This window comes from Apus apus, chromosome 5, assembly GCF_020740795.1.
Source record: "Apus apus isolate bApuApu2 chromosome 5, bApuApu2.pri.cur, whole genome shotgun sequence".
NCBI lineage: Eukaryota > Metazoa > Chordata > Aves > Apodiformes > Apodidae > Apus > Apus apus.
Genome location: NC_067286.1, coordinates 1,462,586 through 1,480,552, shown reverse-complemented (window position 1 = coordinate 1,480,552; position 17,967 = coordinate 1,462,586). Strand labels below are relative to the sequence as shown.

The window sequence follows — 17,967 nt, the reverse complement described above, 5'->3', positions numbered from 1 at the left end:
TCCAGGTTGAGCCTGGAATGTGCTGGGCCACCAGGAGGGGAGGTACCCTTGGCCAGGAGCAGCTGGCTGGGCCCAGAGGGATGCCTGAGGTAGCCTCAGACTCCTGCACCCCAAGAACACCCCAAGCAGGAAGCCAGGCCAGCCAAGGTGGGGGTTTCAATAGCCATGATACCTTCCCAGCTCTGCTCTCCTCTTCCCACCATGTCCCTGGTGCCTGTGGTCCAGCCACGTGGGCTGGGCAGGATGGTCAGGGCTCAGGTCTGCATGCCCAGCCCTTGGACATCCCTGGGGACACCCATGCTGAGGTCCCCATGGCTCCATACATCATGCCCACAACTCTGCAGGAGAGCCAGGAGGGGCACACGAGGGGACTGGAGAGACCTGCCAGCTGTCCTGGTCTCCTGAAACCCCTGTCCCATTTGGGCTGGGGGACTTGGGGACATCTCTGCCCTCACTGGGGGGGAAAACCCCAACCTGCTTGGAGCTGCAGGAGGAGCAGGAAGGGACAATGTTGTGGCACGATGGTGGGCCCACCCCTGGCTCGGTCTCCCCAGCAGCCCCCCAGGAGAGAGATACTGCCAAACTGGTTCTGCCAGACCCTCCACCCTGGGAGCAGAGGGACAGCCACCTCTGTCCCCAAGGAGGGACATCCCTGCTGCCAGCACCAGTCCAGCACATGTCCCTAGGCAGGCAGGGCACCCACGATGGATCAGGGTGCTGAGTGGGCTGCAGCTGTGCCAGATCCATGGGCTCCCACGGGCACCGCAGCCCTGTGCCCCTCTCCCCCTCCCCCTAGCACCTACTTGATGGTTTTCTTCTCACTGCGGCCTCGGCTGGAATCCGGAGTTCCCACGGTCTCCAGGGAAGTCTTGTAACGCTTCCCCTGCAGAGAGGGGAGGGGGCTCAGGGAGTGACAGGCAGACCCCCAGCCCACCCCCGAGCATGGCAGCAGACCCACACCTCCCTCCCCTGAAGGGGTTTGAGCTGCATTTGGACCTTTTTCTTTACAGCCTCCTGGTCACCAGGCTCCATCCCACCAGACCAGGCAGCAGAATTCCCAACAGCTTCATCCCTTGGCCCTTAGGAGCCAGCAAAGGCACCAGGGAGATGCTGGTCTGGCCACTCTGGCTCTTGGGCACTGTCCCCAAGGAGCAGGAGAACAGGGGGATGCCTCATGCCCTGCCCTGAAGGGCAGAGCAGCAGCCACCTCCTCTACGCCCCTCTATGGCCAGGCTGGGGGAGGAGCGGGTAATTTTAGGATTAATTGAACCTGAATTAATTGAGTTCACCTTCCCTACCGAACGGGAAGAGCTGCCATATGATGGTGACGCCGGTGCTGGCTCCTAACTGGGGCTCCTAATCAGGGCACTTGGCTGCGATTTCCGAGGCAGGTTCAGCGGGCTGCTCCGGTCCAGGGCGGACAGGAGAGCAATTAACGCCAATTACAGAACAATTAGAAGCGGAGGCTGCTCCCTGCAGGTGTGGGGTGGAATGGAAGCAGCTGTGGAACAGGGTGGGGTCGGGAACCAGCCCTCCCACCCCGGTGGTCCTGGAGCTGCGAGCATCCCCCCGGGAGCTACAGCATGAGGGAACCTTCCTCCCTTCCCCTTCCCAGCTCCATCCCCTCTGCGTGGAGCTGGTTCCTTTAGCAGAGCTGTGTCAAAGCTGATCCCTGCACCCTCGGAACTGGTGTCCTTGGACACCCATGGGCTCATCCTGCAGGGATCTGCAGGGATGCTTAACCTCCTTGGGTGACCACAGGCAGATCCCAACGGGAGGCCCAGCCTCCTTCAGTGCCCACGGGCTCATGCTACTGGGATCTGCAGGGATGCTGGATCTCCTTGGATACCCACGGGCTAATCCTTCCGGGAAGCACAGGGATGCCTGACTTCCTTGTACACCCCTGGACCATCCTGGAGGGACTCAGCCCTCAGCGCTGTCCCCAGCTGGCCACAGGGCTTGTGGGGACACGGCAGCAGTGGCTGCTGGCCCATGCTCCCCTGGCACTAGCCAGCCTGGGGCCAGCCCTGCAGGCTCTGGGCCGGTTTGGCTGTGGTTCCCACACAGCCCTTCCAGCTCTGTGTGCTTTGGGGACCAGCCGGGATGTCCTTTTTTCATTCCTAGCCTGAATTCCTTCCCAGCCAATTTCCACTTGTTTGTTCCTCTGCCAGCTTCATCCTTCAGCACAACCGGCCTTTCTCCAGAGTTTAACCTTCCACCACATCCCACTCCAGCTTGTCCTTCCCTGGTTGGCACCAGCTGGGCTTGGAAACCCATTCCTGGTGGCTCCCAGGATGTCACATCCCTGGCTGGATCCCCTCTCCCTTTCCTGGGGATCCTGGAACCGGGCTGCTCTGGGAAGAGGAGGAAGGATGCAAGGCTCAAAGGAAGGATGCAAAGGATCCAAGCCAAAGGGCACCCTGCCACAGTGGAGCTCAGGGAGGGGCACTGGGTGCCCCCAGAGTGCCAGGGTGGGGTGGCACAGAGGGTGGCAGGGCCAGTCCCCAGCTCCGGGTGCTGCCCGGGACAGGCTGGCTGCCTTCCCGCAGGGCTTTTCCAGGCAGGAGCCAGCCCAGCAGGACAGGGGCCAGATCGTTACCACTCGTCGTAAATCTGGAGATATATGGACTTGGAACTTTCCCTTCACGCCGTGCAGAAGGTTTCACCCAAACATTTCATCATCGTGTCTCCAAAAGCGCAAAAGAAAAAGCTGCAGCCGGCACCTGCCGCCAAGCACAGCTGCAGGCATTGCCCCCCAGAAACCCCCCAGGGGATGAGGGGATGACCCCCGGCAGGGAGAAGGGGTCCTCCCCACCCCGGGGCACCGAGCCAGCTTGGGGACACTCACCAGTTTGCGCTGGCACCACTGACAGATCCCGCAGAGGACGATGGTGACACTAAGGCTGACGGTGATGATGGCTGAGACGAGGAGGACGTCGCGGGAAGGAGAGCCTGGGGGAGCAGGGGGACAAGGAAGAGGGGTCAGGTCTCATCCCGGGGGTGTCTGTGGGCACTGGGTTCCCGGTGGGATGCCCTGGTCCCCAGGAGCTCAGGTTGGAGCAGAAGGAAGGCTTTAATCTCTGCTGGCACCCCGGGAGACACGGCGTGTCTGGCAAAGGTCACAGCATCGCTGCCTGCCTCCCGCCGCTCCCACCGGGCCCTCTCGCCACAGCAGCTGGAATTCTGTTCCTTCCCCTTCCCAATCCCCATCCCTCTCCCTTGGTCATCCCTTGCTCGCTCTTCTTTCCCTTTCCCTTCCCCTTCCTAATGCCCATCCCTTCCCCATCCCCATCCTTTCACCTTCTCCATCCTCTTCCCCTTTTCCTTCCTAATCGCTATCCCTTTCCCTTCCCCATTTCTTCCCTTTCCCCCTTCCCCTTCCCCCTTCCTAATGCTCAGCTCATCTGCATCCTTTCACTTTCTCCATCCTCTTCCCCTTTTCCTTCCCCTTCCTAAGCCCCATCCTTTCCCCTTCCCCTTTCCTCTTTCCATTCCCCATTCCCATCCTTTCACCTTCTCCATCCTCTTCCCCTATTCCTTCCCATCCCCTCCAGACAAGCCATCCCAATGTTTCCTTGCTGGATTCCTGCCCTTCCCATGGGTGCCCCACAGCCACCCCTCCAGAGGGGTTCCCTCTTTGGGTCAGCCAAACCCACATCAATTCACCCCAAGTCTGTGGAGAGGGGTCGGGCAGCAGGGTCCCCTGCTCCTCCCCAACTTGGCCATGGGGACAACCTTGGGGACCCCAAAATTGGGGATGGACCCCTCTGCTGCCCCAGCATCACCCCCACAGACACTGGGGATGGGTACAAGGCTGGGCAGGCATCTCCCACCCACCCTGCTCACCTTGCTGGCACCCGAGTGGGTGGGAAAAACCCTCGTGAGCCCCCCAGGGACCTGCCCTGCCTCCCCCTGTGACCCCCACCCCAGCACAGGGTGATCCCAGCATCTGGCAGCCCTGGCACTGCCACCAAGCTCATGGCAAATGTGATGGCCCTGAATGCCCAGGGATCATGAATATGGTCCCAAGGTGGCTTGGGGGGGGATCCAGCAGGACCCCCAGCCCAGCTCAGCCCCGTGCCCTGGCAGGACCCCCCATTCTGGGGCTCCCAATCCAGCTGTGCCCCCTGGGATGGGGACAGGCCACCCCTGGAGCCAGTGGGAAGCGGCGAGGCCGAAGCAGCCTGCCTGTAGCCATCCTGCAGTATAAATATTAAACAATAATCATTAATAATTAATTTGCCCTCAGACCTTGTTATTGTAATGAAATTTGCCAGCAGCTCCGAGGCTGGATGAGTCAGAGCAGCCCGGGCAGCTGGACTGGGGGCTCCAGCGTCCCCCCCGGCACGCGACGGGTGCCACCAGCTCCCACCTCGGGTGGTGAAGTTGCCTCGGGGGGATTTTGGGGGTGTAATGACTTAATTTCATGTCCTGGGCCACACCAGAGGCACACATGCTCCCTGCATCCACAGGCAGGGATGGGGGGGCCCTCCATGGCTCCTGCCTCACGAGGAGCCTGTGTATAAAACTCTCTCAGCTTAGCAACTGTTGCCTAGGAGGGAATTTGGGACCAGCCCTTAATTCTGAACATTTCCAAACCTGAGCTGCATCAGCTGCCAGGGGGGTGTCAAGCAGCCATGCCTGTGGATGGGTGGGAGGGATAACTGGGTCAGCCCCCCCCCCCCTCAGTGTGGGATCCTGACCAGTTCAAACTGGGCACACGGGCTAATGGGACAGGCTGGGGTGGCTCGGAATAGGGGTGAGCCCCCAAATGCTACCCCAAATGCTGGCCCATTTCCTGCCCCCCTCCCCAGTGCTCCCTGCTGATGCCAGCTTGGGGACACGGTGACAAGATGTCCTGCCCAGCTGTGGTGACAGTGACCCCCCCACCACAACCCCACTGGGCTTAGCTGGAGCTTCAAAAGATGCTTCAGTCCTTGTGGGGTCAAGCTCATCCTCCCAGGGTCAAGTTCATCCAGCAAGAGGGACATCAAAGGGGAGAAGATAAGGGGGGGGGAGTTGGGGGGGAGATGTGGCACAAATGAGGGATTAATCCGGTTAGGAAGGAGAAATCCAGTGCCGTGTCTGGGTGCTGCCACCCAAGGGGTTGGAGAGGGATGTTGGTGTGTGGTGGTCCCTGTGTCACGCTGCCTTAGGCCAAAGTCCCAGAGCCACCAGAGCCACCAGAGCCTGGCATCACCCGGGGGGTGCTGCTTGACTCAGGGGGGCCACACTGTGACGCTGGGGGCTCGTTGCCAAGGGTGGCTTCTAGCCCCTGGTCACCTCCAGCCACACTGGTCCCTGTGCCAGCTCTTCCCAGCAAGGACACGTGTCCCTCAGCCCGTGCTGACCATGTCCCCAAGGCTGGGGGAGAGATATCAACCCCTGGGCTGCTGTGGCACTCCGCATGACTTCAATGACTCATTTTCTGGGCAATTAGCACTGGTTAATTAGAGAAGCTGAGCAGAGTGGAGCTCCTGCCTTGTCCTCCTGCCCTGAGATGCTGCGTGGGGTCCCCGTGCTGAGGGGACTGGGCCTCTGCATGCAGGGAGAGGGTCCCCACGTTGGGGGGAGGGCCCCTGCATCCAGAGAGGGTCCTTGTGCCATGCAAAGAAGGTCCCTGCATGCAGGGAGAGGAACCCCATGGTACAGAGGACTCCAAGCAGGGCACCCCTCAAATCCTGCACCCATGGGACCCACCAATGTCCATGGACCCCCAGGGTGCTGGGGAGATGGGGCTGGTGACAGTGATGGCCACTTGCCACCATGTGCCCATGTCCCCTGAGCTGCTGTTCCTGGAGGAGTGGGACCTGCTGCTGCAGGAGCAGGAGCCTTTGTGGCTGCAGAGGAAACACATCCCAGCCTGGCCGGAGCGGGAGGACCAGAGATCCCAATGGGATTATTCCTCTCCAAGCCAGAAATCCCACAGGAACAGCCCAGTGGAGGTGAGGTGGGAGGAATGTTGATGCCAAGGGATCTGACACACGGCTGAGCATGGTGGTGGGTGCTGGTGCTATGGCAGAGATGGGTGCCCCTGTGCAGGTAGCCCAGCCTGGGGACACCCTGAGGTCCCCCAGCCTGCTCCCACCTCCTCCCTGGCCTCAGTCCAGTGGCTTCGTGCACTTTGGTGTCTCTGTGCATCTTGGTGGTATTGGGTAGTTTGGTGGTTTGGGGCATCTTGGTGGCCCTGTGCTTCTTGGTGGCTTTAGGCGTCTCAGTGGCTTTGTGCACTCCAGTGACCTGGTGCATCTCAGAGGCTTTGCCCATCTTGGGGGCTTTGTGCATCCCAGTAGCTTTGTGCATCTCAGTGGCCTTGTGCATCTCAGTGGCTTTGCTCATCTCAGTGGCCCTGAGCATCGTGGTGGCTTCGTGCACTTCCGTGGCTTTGCACATCTTGGTGGCTTCACGCACTTTGGTGGCCCTGAGCATCTTGGTGGCTTTATGTATCTCCGTGGCTTGGCACATGTTGGTGGCTTTGTGCACCTCAGACATTTTGTGCATCTTGGTGGCCCTGTGCAGATGTCGGTGGCTCTGTGGACTTTGGTGGCCATGCATATCTTGGTGGCTTTGAGCATCCCAGTGGCTTCGTGCACTTGGATGGCCTGGTGCATCTGGGTGGCTTTGCACATCTGGGTGGCTTTGTGCATCTGGGTGGCTTTGCACATCTGGGTGGCTTTGCACATCTGGGTGGCTCGGTGCCTGTTGGTGGCCCTGTGCACACCCAGCTCCCCAGGACAGCCACTGCTCCAGTTGGGCACAGCAAGCCCCCCTGTCCTAGCTCCTGGTGCCCATCCTGGCACCCAAACTCTCCCCCGCCCCCCCCCCCCATGGCCCTGCACCGAAACCCACCGCCCCGGAGCCGCTCTCCTCGCCCTGCATGAGCCCGGTATTCCAGCCCCATCTCCCGAGCACCTTCCCGGCCCGGTGGCAAAACTCATGGATGCAAAACACCCTGGGGAGGTAGGAGAGGGGTGGGAGAGAAATCCAAACCGCTCGGCCCCGCCCCCCCCCCCCAGCTTCTCTGGAAGCTCCGATCCAAGCCTGTCCCCGCAGCTCCGGGCAGAGGAACTTCTCCCGGTGCCAAGGGACCTGCCGCCCAGCCGGGTGCCCGGCAGGTCCGGTACTCGCCAAACCGGCAACGGAGAAGCCCGGGAAAGGGGGGGGTTGGGGTGTGGGCGGAGAGGAGATGGAGGGAAGGGGAGAAGGTGCCAATCGAGCTGTGCTTCCCCCCCCCTCCCGCCACGTTTTGCTGTCGTCGCGGTGGGACGAGCCTCTGAGCCCCAGGGATGGTGCTGGGGAAGGTGGGAGGGGCCCGATCCTGCCTCCCCCCGGGGCCATCCAGGCCCCCATGGCATCCAGGCATCCCTTTGTCCCGCGGGATGCCGGTGCCGTGGCCACCGGGCAAGGGAGCGAGGTGGCCGCGTTGCCACCCCGGGGCTTCCCAGCTGCTGTTTGCCTGGCGCCAGGCCGCTAATTCCTCCTCTTCTCATCCTCCCACTCATCTGCTCGATATTTCCCAAAACCTCTTATTTTTAGGTGGCAGCTGAAAAACTGTGAATTTGCAGCTTTCCCTCCTGTGCGGGAGCCCGGGAACAGGGCGGGGGGGGGGGGGGGAGCAGAGGGACGGGCACGGAGGGGCTGCCAGGATGCAAAACCACCGGGGGGACACACACACACACACAAAACCTCCCCACCATCCCTGGAAACAGCCCGCCGGGCGTTCTGGGGGGCTTCGAGCCACAAGGGGGAGGCAGGTGGCCACAGAGCTGGCAAGCTGGAGGGTTGAGATGGCCGGTGCCAGCCGGCAGGTTATGTGGGCATTGGGGGGACCCTGGGGACAGGTGGCAGGTGGTCTTGGCCAGCGTCCCACCATCGGATGAGCTGTGGGGCAGAGGAGAGGTGCAGCGCCAGAGCTCAGGACCCCGAGGGTGCCTGGGGCAGGAGGGAAGGGAACGGCCGTCTGTCCTCCATCTGTGCATCTGTCTGTCTATCTGGGCGTCCTCCTCTCCGACACATCCATCAGTCCCTCCATCCAGCCAGCCCTCCATCCATCCCTCGTACACATCTGCTTCTCCATCCAGCCATCTGTCCATCCCCCGGAGCTGTCAATCTGTCCGGCTCTGCCACCCCCACGCCGAGCTGCCTGCCCCCGGGGGGGGCTTTGTCTCCAGACTCTCACATCCCCCCATTGCGGTGCTGCTGGGAATCCCGTGGGATGGGGCTGGCCGGTGGAAGCACCCAGCGAGCCAGCACCCCAGCACCCTTCCCCCAGCACCCATGTGCTGGGTGCTGTGGCCATGCCAAGACACCCAGGCCCGAGGGTGGCAGCTCCCATGGCACCATCCTGCCCTTGAGGGCTCTCCCAAAACACAGCACAGCTCCTTCCAGGTGCAGCCAGATGTCCCCTGTCCCAACCTAGGACGTGTCCCCCCAGCCCTGGTGCCACGGTGATGGGCAGAACGAGACACCTGTGCGATGGCCAACAGGGTGGGTGTTTTGCCACTGAAGCCATCGGGTCCCTTGTGCACCTGTGGGACATTTTCTGTCACCTTCAAGGTGCAACCCCCACTCCCTCTGCCAGTTTGGCTATGGCACCAGGGCCATGCAGTAGCCACACAGCCCCCCTCCCCCCCCCCCGAGGCTGGTGGGCACTGTGGCAGGGTTCACCCTCCTGCCACGGGCCACCAGGATGGGCTCAGCCCACGGCTCCTCAAGGAACAGCAGAACCAAAGCTCCCAGAACCTTCCCAGTGAGGGGGAGAGGATGCTCAGGGCATCCAGCACCTCGCTGAGCCCCTGGATGGGGCATTGCTGCCCACCCACCCTGCCCACCCTCCCAGCAGCTGGCGTGTAGGCTCCAACCACCACATGTTCACGTGCTGCTCAGCAAAGCCACAAGACCCCTCCGGGTGACACACGGGTGACACACAGACGCAGCCACCATTGTCCCCATAGCAGACCCCATGGGCAAACCCTGGGGCAAACCCCCCATGCCAGCCAGGGGCTTCCACCCCCGACCCCCTCCAGCGTGGCCACAAGCAGGAACCGGTGGTGGAAGGAGAATTTGGCAGGGAAGGAGCTCCTGCCCCCGGCGCTGGGCTATTTTTGGCCCAGGATTTCCGGAGAAGCGCGTGGTTTCTCTGCCTGTGGTCCCACTGCCTGTGGTCCCCACCACATCCCTCCTCCTGAGGAATGCCTGGACCCACTGAGGAACTTTCTGCACCCCTGCCCGAGTGCCACGGGGTTTCCATCCATTTCCCTGCTCCTGGTGGCCTCCTGATGTCCCTTGACCCTAGTGAAGCTGGCTTTCTCCTCAGCCTCAGCTCCAGGTAATGTGTCCTAAAACATGAGCCCTGCATTCCTGGTAGTGCCTGTCCCCCACACCCCTGGACATAGTCCCCCCCCAGCTCCCAGGCATCACCCCTGCAACCCCCCAGATATCATCCCTGCGGCCCCCGGGCATCACCCCTGCTGCTCCCTGGGAATCATCCCTGCAGCCCCTGGGAATTATCTCCACAGCCCCCGGGCATCACCCCTGCAGTTCCCCGGGCATTGTTCCTGCAGACCCCCAGGCATCACCCCAGCAGCCCCCCCAGGCATCACCCCAGCAGCCCTTGGGCATCATCCCCACAGCCCCTGGGCATGGTGCTAGCAGCCTGTTGGGCATCGTTCCTACAGCCCCCTGGGAACTGCTCCTGCAGCCCCCGGGCGTTGTCCCCCACCTTGTCACCAGCCCTGGCTCAGAGCCCTCCCCCGGCGGCGGGCGGGCCGGGAGCAGCAGCGCTGGGCTCTCACACCGAGTGGCACTGCCAGCTCTTGCCTCGCTGTCACCACTTAGCCTCTCGCCCCAGGGTCCTCCATCATTCCCGGGCCTCTTTGGGTGACAGCAGCAGAGAGAGAGGGAGGCACAAAGCCAAAGGCTTCCAGGGGACGGGAGGCTCCATGTCTGCTAAGTCCAGCCCCACAAGCCTATCCTTCCTTCCCCCAGCTCCCCGACTTGCCCTGGGCAATGTCCCACAGCCACCACTGTCCAGGACCCACGTTGAGGTTAGTGTCCCACCGTGGGGACAGGAGCTTCACAGAGAGCTCAGTGCTGGGGGATGCTCAGCACCGGCCACATCCCCCAAAGTAGGGGAGGAAGGGAAGGGCTGGTGGAGAGCATATGGGAAGATGGAGAAAAGCAGCTCAGAGGGGAGGAGAGAGAAGAGAGAAGAAGGGGATAAAGGGCCGAGGAAGGCCCCAGGTGGAGCACTGGGGGCACGGGGGTGTGGGCAAGTGCCTGGGGGACGTGGGGCTGGTGGACATCCTCTTGCAGCTCCAGGTCCCTGGGCTGCATCCTCCAGTGACACATGCCGAGCCCCTGGAGAAGTGGGGACAGTCACCCCTGGGGGGGGCAGCCATGGTCACCTGTGGAGGAGTGGGGAAGGTGACCCATGGAGGACTGGGATTGTTACCTGTGGGGGAGTGGGGACAGCCACCCATGGAGGATTGGGGATGGTCACTCATAGGGCAGCAGTGACAGTCACCTACCACCACCCCCCACCGCCAGCAGTGTCCCCCAGCCTTAGCCAGAAGGGCAGGGCTGCACACACCTCATTTCAGGGTTGCCCGGAGCCCCCCCCAGAATGCACCCTGAGGGTTGTCCCTCCAGTGTCCCCCAGCAGGGAGCAGGGCCGCTGCTCTGAGCTGCCCCTCCGCCGCCGCCCCGGCTCCATCCCCGCCAGCGCCAGCGGCCGCTTCCCTTTCAAACCTCATTAACTCCCCCCAAGGTGACCCTCTCCCTCCTGCAGCAGAGCTGCCAGCCCAGCAGCCCGGTGACAACAGGAGGGGACCCTGCGAGCACCCCGACCCCACAACCCGCCGCAGAGCACCCCCGCATCACCACCGGGCTGGCACCCGCAGAGATGCAGGACCTGCTGCTTAGCACAACCCAACCCGCAGCCCCCCAGGCCCAACCCAGACCCCCCCCTCCCCCTCCCTGCACCCCCCCCACGGCAGCTCGGGGAGCTCAGCCCCCCACTTGAGGCTTTGGCCGCCGTTCTGCTTCTGGGACACAATCCCTGCCCTCCGGCCCCGTCGGTGCCTCTTGGAAAGCCCTTCCCAGGCTGAATCCATCTCTAATAGGTACTGGAGCTGAGCCCCCCGGGGCCCGGGGGGGTGGCAGCGATATTATCTGCATCTGTCTTCATTCCCCGCTCCCCCGCCCTTCGCCGGCAGCTTGAAAAGCCGCGAGATCAGGCGATGGAAAAGCCGCCTCCAGCTCCTCGGCATGGGGGGGGACACCAAGCAGACCTCCCAGCCAGACCCCCTGCCCCGGGCTGCGTCCCCCGGCCCCATCCTTGCTGTCCCCATGATGTGCGTGGGGCGCTAAGACACGCGTGTCACACGTCTGAGCGTGGGTCCCCTCCGGGCAAAGGGGAGGGTGAACGGTTTGGAGGTGGTGGGGAGAGAGAGCAAGACCCCCGGGAGTGGGGGTGGAGGGGAGAGATCCCGGGGGATCCATCCCACTGCCCCGAGGGACGGGGATGGACCTGCCACGGGGGGACGGGGGCGCTGGGGGACGAAGGGACAGGGTGAGACCACTCCGGGGTGCAGGCAGGAGCATCCCAGAGGGGCTGGCAGGGAGGTGATCCCCAACCCCGAGCGGGATGGGGGTGTCGGGGGGAGATGGGGGGGGCTCTGGAGGTGCCGGTTCCGTGCGGGACGGACGCGTGGCTGCAGCAGGTGCCCGGCCAGCCCTCCGCTCTTTGTCTGCCTTCCCCGGCTGGCGCGTTTCATTCCGCCCCCCCCCACCAGCTCCTTCTCCATCCTCCCAGCCGCACCCCCCCACCCCTACCCCTGCCCCCTGCCTCGCTCCTCGGGGGAATTTCAGCTCAATTGGAAACCCGGCTTTCGGCTTTTAGCCCATCCCCGGGGACCTGCTCCCATGGATGCCCCCCCCACCCAGCCTCTCCAGCCCCCCCGGCGCTAGCAGACCTCTCTCTCTCTCTCTCTCCCTCTCTCTCCCTCTCTCTCCCTCTCTCTCTCTCCATCGCCCGCTCCGAGACCGCGCCGGGGGAAAACAAGCAGCCGCCTGGTTATTGATTCACCACCTCCACCGGGGCCGCCGCACGCCTCGGCTTGGCAGCCCCCGGCCACCAACCGGCAAGGATGGGAGCCTGGGAGGATGGAGAGGTGGGGTGGGGGGGCACCCAGAGCCCCCCCTGCTCCTGCTCCCCCCCCCCCGCCCCAGCACCTGCTCGATGCACTAAGATGAAGACATTGGGACGTAACTGCCTGCCTGGAGAGGGGACAGCTTGGTGTCGGCAGTGGGGATGGAGGGGGGGGGGTCTCGCATGGCAGCAGGGAGGAGGGAGCTGCCCGGTGCCCCCCCCAAGCTGGCGTGGGTGGCCGTGGGGGGACACCCGTCCCCGTGGCAAGGAGGGAACCTTTGTCTTCCAACCCAATCTCAGCTTCACACTCGGCCACGGCTCTTCCGACGCGTCACGGGACATAGAGAGCACAGACAATGACCCTCCCGCCACAGCACAGCCCCTCCCAGCCCCCCCCCACCCCCAGCAAAGCCACCCTCCTGGAGGGAGCTGCTTTGGGAAACGCTTCAGCTCAATCCCAATTCCAAGCACCTCTTGGCCAGCCAAGGCCAGGTTCTCTCACACATCTCCCAGCCCAGGACTGGATCTCCCATCACCTCCAAGCCTCACCTTGCCCACCCCAGAGCCCCCCGTTGCCAAGCACAGCACAGATGGCAGCAAAGTTTCCCGAATTTCCCCATACTGGTATCTTCACCCTCCATGAAACGCAGCCGGAGCTGGGGGCCACAGCCACTGTCCCCTGCATGGTGACACCGAGCAGGGGACGAGGCCGGTGCCACCTCAGGGTGAAGGTGCCGGGAAGGGACTCACAGGGACAGGGAGATTTCCTTCCCCAGGGACACGGTGGTGTGGCAATCCCAGCGTGGGGATGAGCCCCCAGCACCTTCCCAGCCTCCATCATGGGGGACCAACCCAGAACCCCCACGGCACCACGGTGGCACGGGAGGAAAAGCAGGGCCAGGGGGAGACAGGGAATGCAGCAGCCGGTGTCCCAGCACCCAGCATGTGTGTAGAAACCCCCAACCCCCCCCCCACGGTACCCCATGGTCCAGCCATGGCTGGTGACATGGGAAAAATCCCACATGACGGGAGACTCGGCAGCCAGGGGCAGTGGGATTTGGGAATGGGGCAGGGGCTGCCCCCCCCAAACCCCAGCAGCTCAGGCTCTGCCTTTTAACCTTGCAGCCTGCAGGCACAGGCAGCCGTCGGTGGCCCATGGGGACATCCAGCAGGGGCACGGGGACAAACTGGGGGCAGATGAGAAGTTTGGAGGGGACATAACTCCAGCGTGGACCTCGGGCACCGGGAGGGAAGGGCAGCCTTGCCACCCCGCTGCCGGTGGGGACAGGCTGGTGTCCCCACTCTGCCACTGGCCTGCCGGGTGACCTTGGGCCAAACAGTGCCGTGTCACACTCTCCTGTCCACAGGACATCCCCGAGGGGACAGGGTGGCACGGGACGGAGCTGCTCCCGGCTTGCAGTGGGAGGGGACGCTCAGCCTCCGGGCAGGCGGAAACTTCACCTCGAAGGCGTCTTGTCTGGAGCTGCCAACTCCTCGGCAGCGCTGACGCTGTCACCTGCTGAGGGTGACAGCGTGTGGCAGTCCCCAGAGCTGCCCCAAACCTGCCTGCTCCCCGCAGGCCTGGCTCTGCCCAGCGCCTGCAGCTCGCCCCAGCCACACCGCCAGCGCCAGCTCGTCCCCCGCGTCCCCGCCGGCACGTCCCCAACGCCACCGCAGGACACCTTGTCCTTCTGTCCGCCGGTCGACTCTCCTCGGGCCCCGGGACACGGCCGGTGACAGCCGCCAGGCCCCGGGGAGACGTGTCGCACCCGTAGCATCCCTTCTCCTCCGCACCGGCTGCCGGCAGCTCGGGCGGCTGCACCCAAAAACCTCCCCGCCAGCGTCCCAGATTCCCAGATTCCTGGAGACGGGGCCGATCGATGCCTTCGGAGCATGAGCTCAGCAAAACGGCGCCGGCCAAAGCCCCTTCCCCAACCGCCCACCCCGGCAGGAGAAGGCGCAGCGGGACGGTGCTGGGGACCAGGGCCGGGGGACCCCCAAAGGGATGCAGAGGGGGCAGTGATGAGGAGTGGGGTGATGAGCTGCCCACTGGGTGCTTGTCCGGCTGCTGGCACCCGGTGGGGCTGGGGGCTCACCCTGGGGGGGATGGGGGCTCACCCCGGGAGCTTGGGGGCTTGGTGGGGAGCTGGGGGCTCACCCGGAGGGCTCGCCAGGGGTCTGGGGGCTCCCCCCGGGGGCTGGGGGCTAGCCGGGGGCTGGGGCTTGCTCGAGTCCGGGTGCTCCCCCGAGAAGGAGGTGCTGGCCCTACGGGCTGGGGTGTCCCCGGGCTGGGTTGTCCCCGGCGGGGGGACCGGGGCCCCCCCATGCTCCAGCAGCTCTGCAGGGCGGTGACTCACTTGAAAGCGACGGCGGTGACTTTCTCCCGTCGTCCCCGTCCCCCCCCCAGAAAAAAAAAACACAAAACTACCGTAACTCCCGACCGGTCACTCCGGCAAAGCCGCAGCTGGGGAGGCAAAGGGGGGGCTTGAGAAGGGAGGGGGCAACCGGGCAGCGGCCGCCGCGGCCCCCGGGGGGGGGCGGCACGGAGCGGTCCCACCGGCGGGGCCGGGCAGGGGGTAGAAGGTGGCGAGCCCCGGCGTGTGTGTGTGTGTCCCGTTGTCCCCCCCCCAGGCGGGTCCCCGGTGCCCGTCGCTGCGCAGGGCGGGCTCACCTGCGCTGGCAGCCTCCGGGTGCAGGTACATGGTGGCGGGCGGCGGGGCGGCGGCTGCTGCCCGGTTCGGCGGGGCCGGGGCTCATCAGCCGGCGGCGGGGTGGGCGGGCGGCGGGGGCGGCGGCGGGGGCCCGCATGCGGCGGCGGGGGCCGGCAGCCCCGCGGAGCCCGTGCTGCCCGCCCGCTGCCTGCCTCTGTCTGTGTGTCTGTGTGTGTGTGTGTGTGTGTGTGCGTGAGTGTGAGCCCCGATCGCGCATCCACTTGCTGCTCGCTGCTGGCGGGAGAGGGAAACTGCAGCCGCCGGGGATGGATGGAGGGAGGGAAGGAGGGAAGGAAGGAAGGAGGGAGGGAGGGAGGGGGCGTCGGTGCAGGGCGCGGGGGAGGGGGGGGGGGGCACGGCCACCGGCACTGCCACCGGTGGGGACACGCCCGGCCATCGGCACGGCCAGGGAGGGAGGGGACGCAGGAGCAGGCGCGGGGTGCCACGGGCGGAGAGACACACCCGCCACCATAAACGGGGAGCACACGCGTGGGGCTGGAGGGGGGCACACAGCCCCCCCGCACCCGCGCACACGGATGGCCACAAGCGTGCACACCGTGCGCGCACACGCGGGAGCACGGGGGGGCTTGCACACGCGCACCCCCCAGCACCGCACACACGCAGGGGGCAACAACCTCCCCTCACCCACCCTCCGGGTCACACCTCCTCCACCCCATTGCCACGCACTCCCCCAATCCACCCCCCCGGCATGTTCCTCAATTGCCCCGCTCCGGGTGGGATCCAGGCCGGGTTTTCCCGGTGCCGGGGCGCGGCGGCCGCTACCGGGGCACTGCGGGCGCGGCGGGCGCTGCGGGCGCTGGAAAACCTGGTGCGGGTGCATGGAGCGGGTGCGCTGGCTCCCGTTATCCGGCCCCCTTTCCGCCCCCCTCCCTCCCTCCCTCTCCCCCCCAGCAGGAAAGGGCAATTCCTAGCCCGGCGTTTATTGCCTCTTTAACGTTTGTTACAGAGATGCCGAGCAAACGAACGGGTGAGCCGCTCTGCGGAGCACTCGGGGGTGTGCAAACAGTGGGTCCTGCTGGGCACCCCTGCCACCAGCCGTGTCCCTGGGGTGCTGGCCTGGGGGTCCCCAGGGTGGGAGGGAGTGGGAGGGAGGAGGAGCCCCCGCGTCCTGCTGCGGGAGGTTCCTCTGGATGGGTGCAACGGGGCGTGGGAGGATGATGATGGAGGATGAAGACGGTGGCTGAGGGTTTTGCTGTCAGGCTTTGGGAGTGGGCCTGCTGGGCCCTTCTGCTGGGGTGGCTGGGATGGAGACTCCAGGCCAGCACTGGGCTGTGGGGCTGGAGGACTCGTCCTGGACCATCTGGAGCTTGTGGGAACCTTGAGGGCCAGAGCCCAGCATGGCCTTGAGGGACAGAGGAGATCAGGTGGAAGCTCTGGGCTGGGAAGAGCCAGAAAACCACAACCATAGTGGTCCAGAAGCTCTTGGGACTAAATCTTGGCTCTGCTTGCCCCCAGACCGGCGTGCAAGCAGGGAAAGGAGCAGGAATTACCTCCTTATAATACATCAAAGCCTGTGGAGGAAACCCTGAACCTCCAGGGACGGGGTTTAGGGATGAGGCTGAGCTGGTGGCAAGCACCACCCTGGCCCTGAGGGGCTTCCCCCGGCTGTGGGGGTCCCAGCACCCAGCGCTGCGGTTCCGGGGGGGGCCTCCTGGGTGGTAAGGGATCAGCTCTCGTGCTCCTGACTCACACCACGGGCTCCTCGTTGCCCATCCTGGCATGTCACCCACTGCAGCACTCACCTGGGGGCTTCTCCCAGCCCCTCGGGAGCCGGGCCAGGGACAGCCCGTTTTGGGGTGGGTGCCAGGGGTGTCTGGGTGCGGGTGGCAGCCAGTGGGGCTCTCCGGGAGCCACGTGCCAGGCAAACTTCTGCACCTACCCCCTGGCCAAGCTCTTCCAGAGAGGGGGACGGGTGCCAGCCTCCTGCCAGCCCTCCAGAACCACGGGCAGGCTGGGGAGGGGCACTGCCCCTCACCCCCCGCCCCCGCTGGCTGGTTCCTCACGGGGACGTGTGGCTTTATTTTGATGATGATGACTTATTTTATTATTTCCCCCCCCCCCCCTTTCCTCCCCACCCCTTTGTGGGAACCTTCTCATTAAACCCTTGGCACAAACCTTTGCTTTCACTCCGCTTTTCTCCGCTCGCTTCCCACACACTCTTCAGCAAAGCTCTCAAATCCCCCGTCCCCGCACGCACAGACATCCCGGCAGCACCGTAACCTCCCGCACCCACACAACCCGGCTCCGCCGTCACTTCCACCGGGGGCCAAGTGGGTGTAAAACGCTGCTGACTCACGGCAGAGCCCAGCCCAGCACCGCACCGGAGCCGCCGGGCTCCTACCGAGGGGCCAGCACCCTCCTGGATGCTGAGCAGCTCCCGGGGATGCTTTTCCCTGCCAATCAGGCCACCACGGAGGGAGAAAGTTGGCTGAAACCACAGCTGGCCCAAAGCTGGGGAGGTGAACCCCAGGTGACAGGTGTCCTGCTGTCACCCCCAGCTGTCCCTGCCTCCCCGTGGTGGAGACACGAACTGTCCCCAGCCCTGTCCTCTCCAGCCACCCTCCCAGCATACAACCCGGCATGATCCTGCCAACCCCTGAGCTCCAAACTCCCGCCTTCCCAAATCCCCGGGCAACCTGAGCTCCTGCTCCACGAATCCCTGCGTATCCCAAATCCCTGGGTACCCCAAATCCCTGGGTACCCCAAATCCCTGCGTACTCCAAATCCCTGGGCAACTGGAGCCCTGCCATCCCAAAGCCCTGGTACTCTGAACCCGTCAGTAACTGCACTCTTGCCACCCCAAAGCTCTGGGTATCCTGAATCCCTGGGTATCCTAAATCCCTGGGTATCCTAAATCCCTGGGTAACTGGAGCCCTGCTCCCCAAAGCCCTGGGTACCCCAAATCCCTGGACAATTGGAACCCTGCCATGGCAACTCTCTAGGTACATCAAATCTCTGGATACCCCAAATCACTGGGCAACAGGATCCCTGCCATCCCAAATCCCTGGGCAACGTGAACTCCTGCCATCCCAAAACCCTAGACACCCCAAGCCCAGCCCACCACGCTTCTCCCTCGCTCTCCCC

The 17,967-nt window shown here is 64.5% G+C and overlaps 1 long non-coding RNA gene across 1 annotated transcript; it reads right to left on the bottom strand.

The window, feature by feature from the left end:
* Positions 1 to 6: 6 nt before the first annotated feature.
* Positions 7 to 14,884, bottom strand: LOC127385245 (uncharacterized). The gene is made up of 3 exons (XR_007889624.1): positions 14,823 to 14,884; positions 2,849 to 2,952; positions 7 to 883 (listed from the first exon to the last, which is right to left on the bottom strand). It is a non-coding gene; the product is annotated as an uncharacterized LOC127385245 (long non-coding RNA).
* Between the last annotated feature and the right edge of the window lie 3,083 nt (positions 14,885 to 17,967).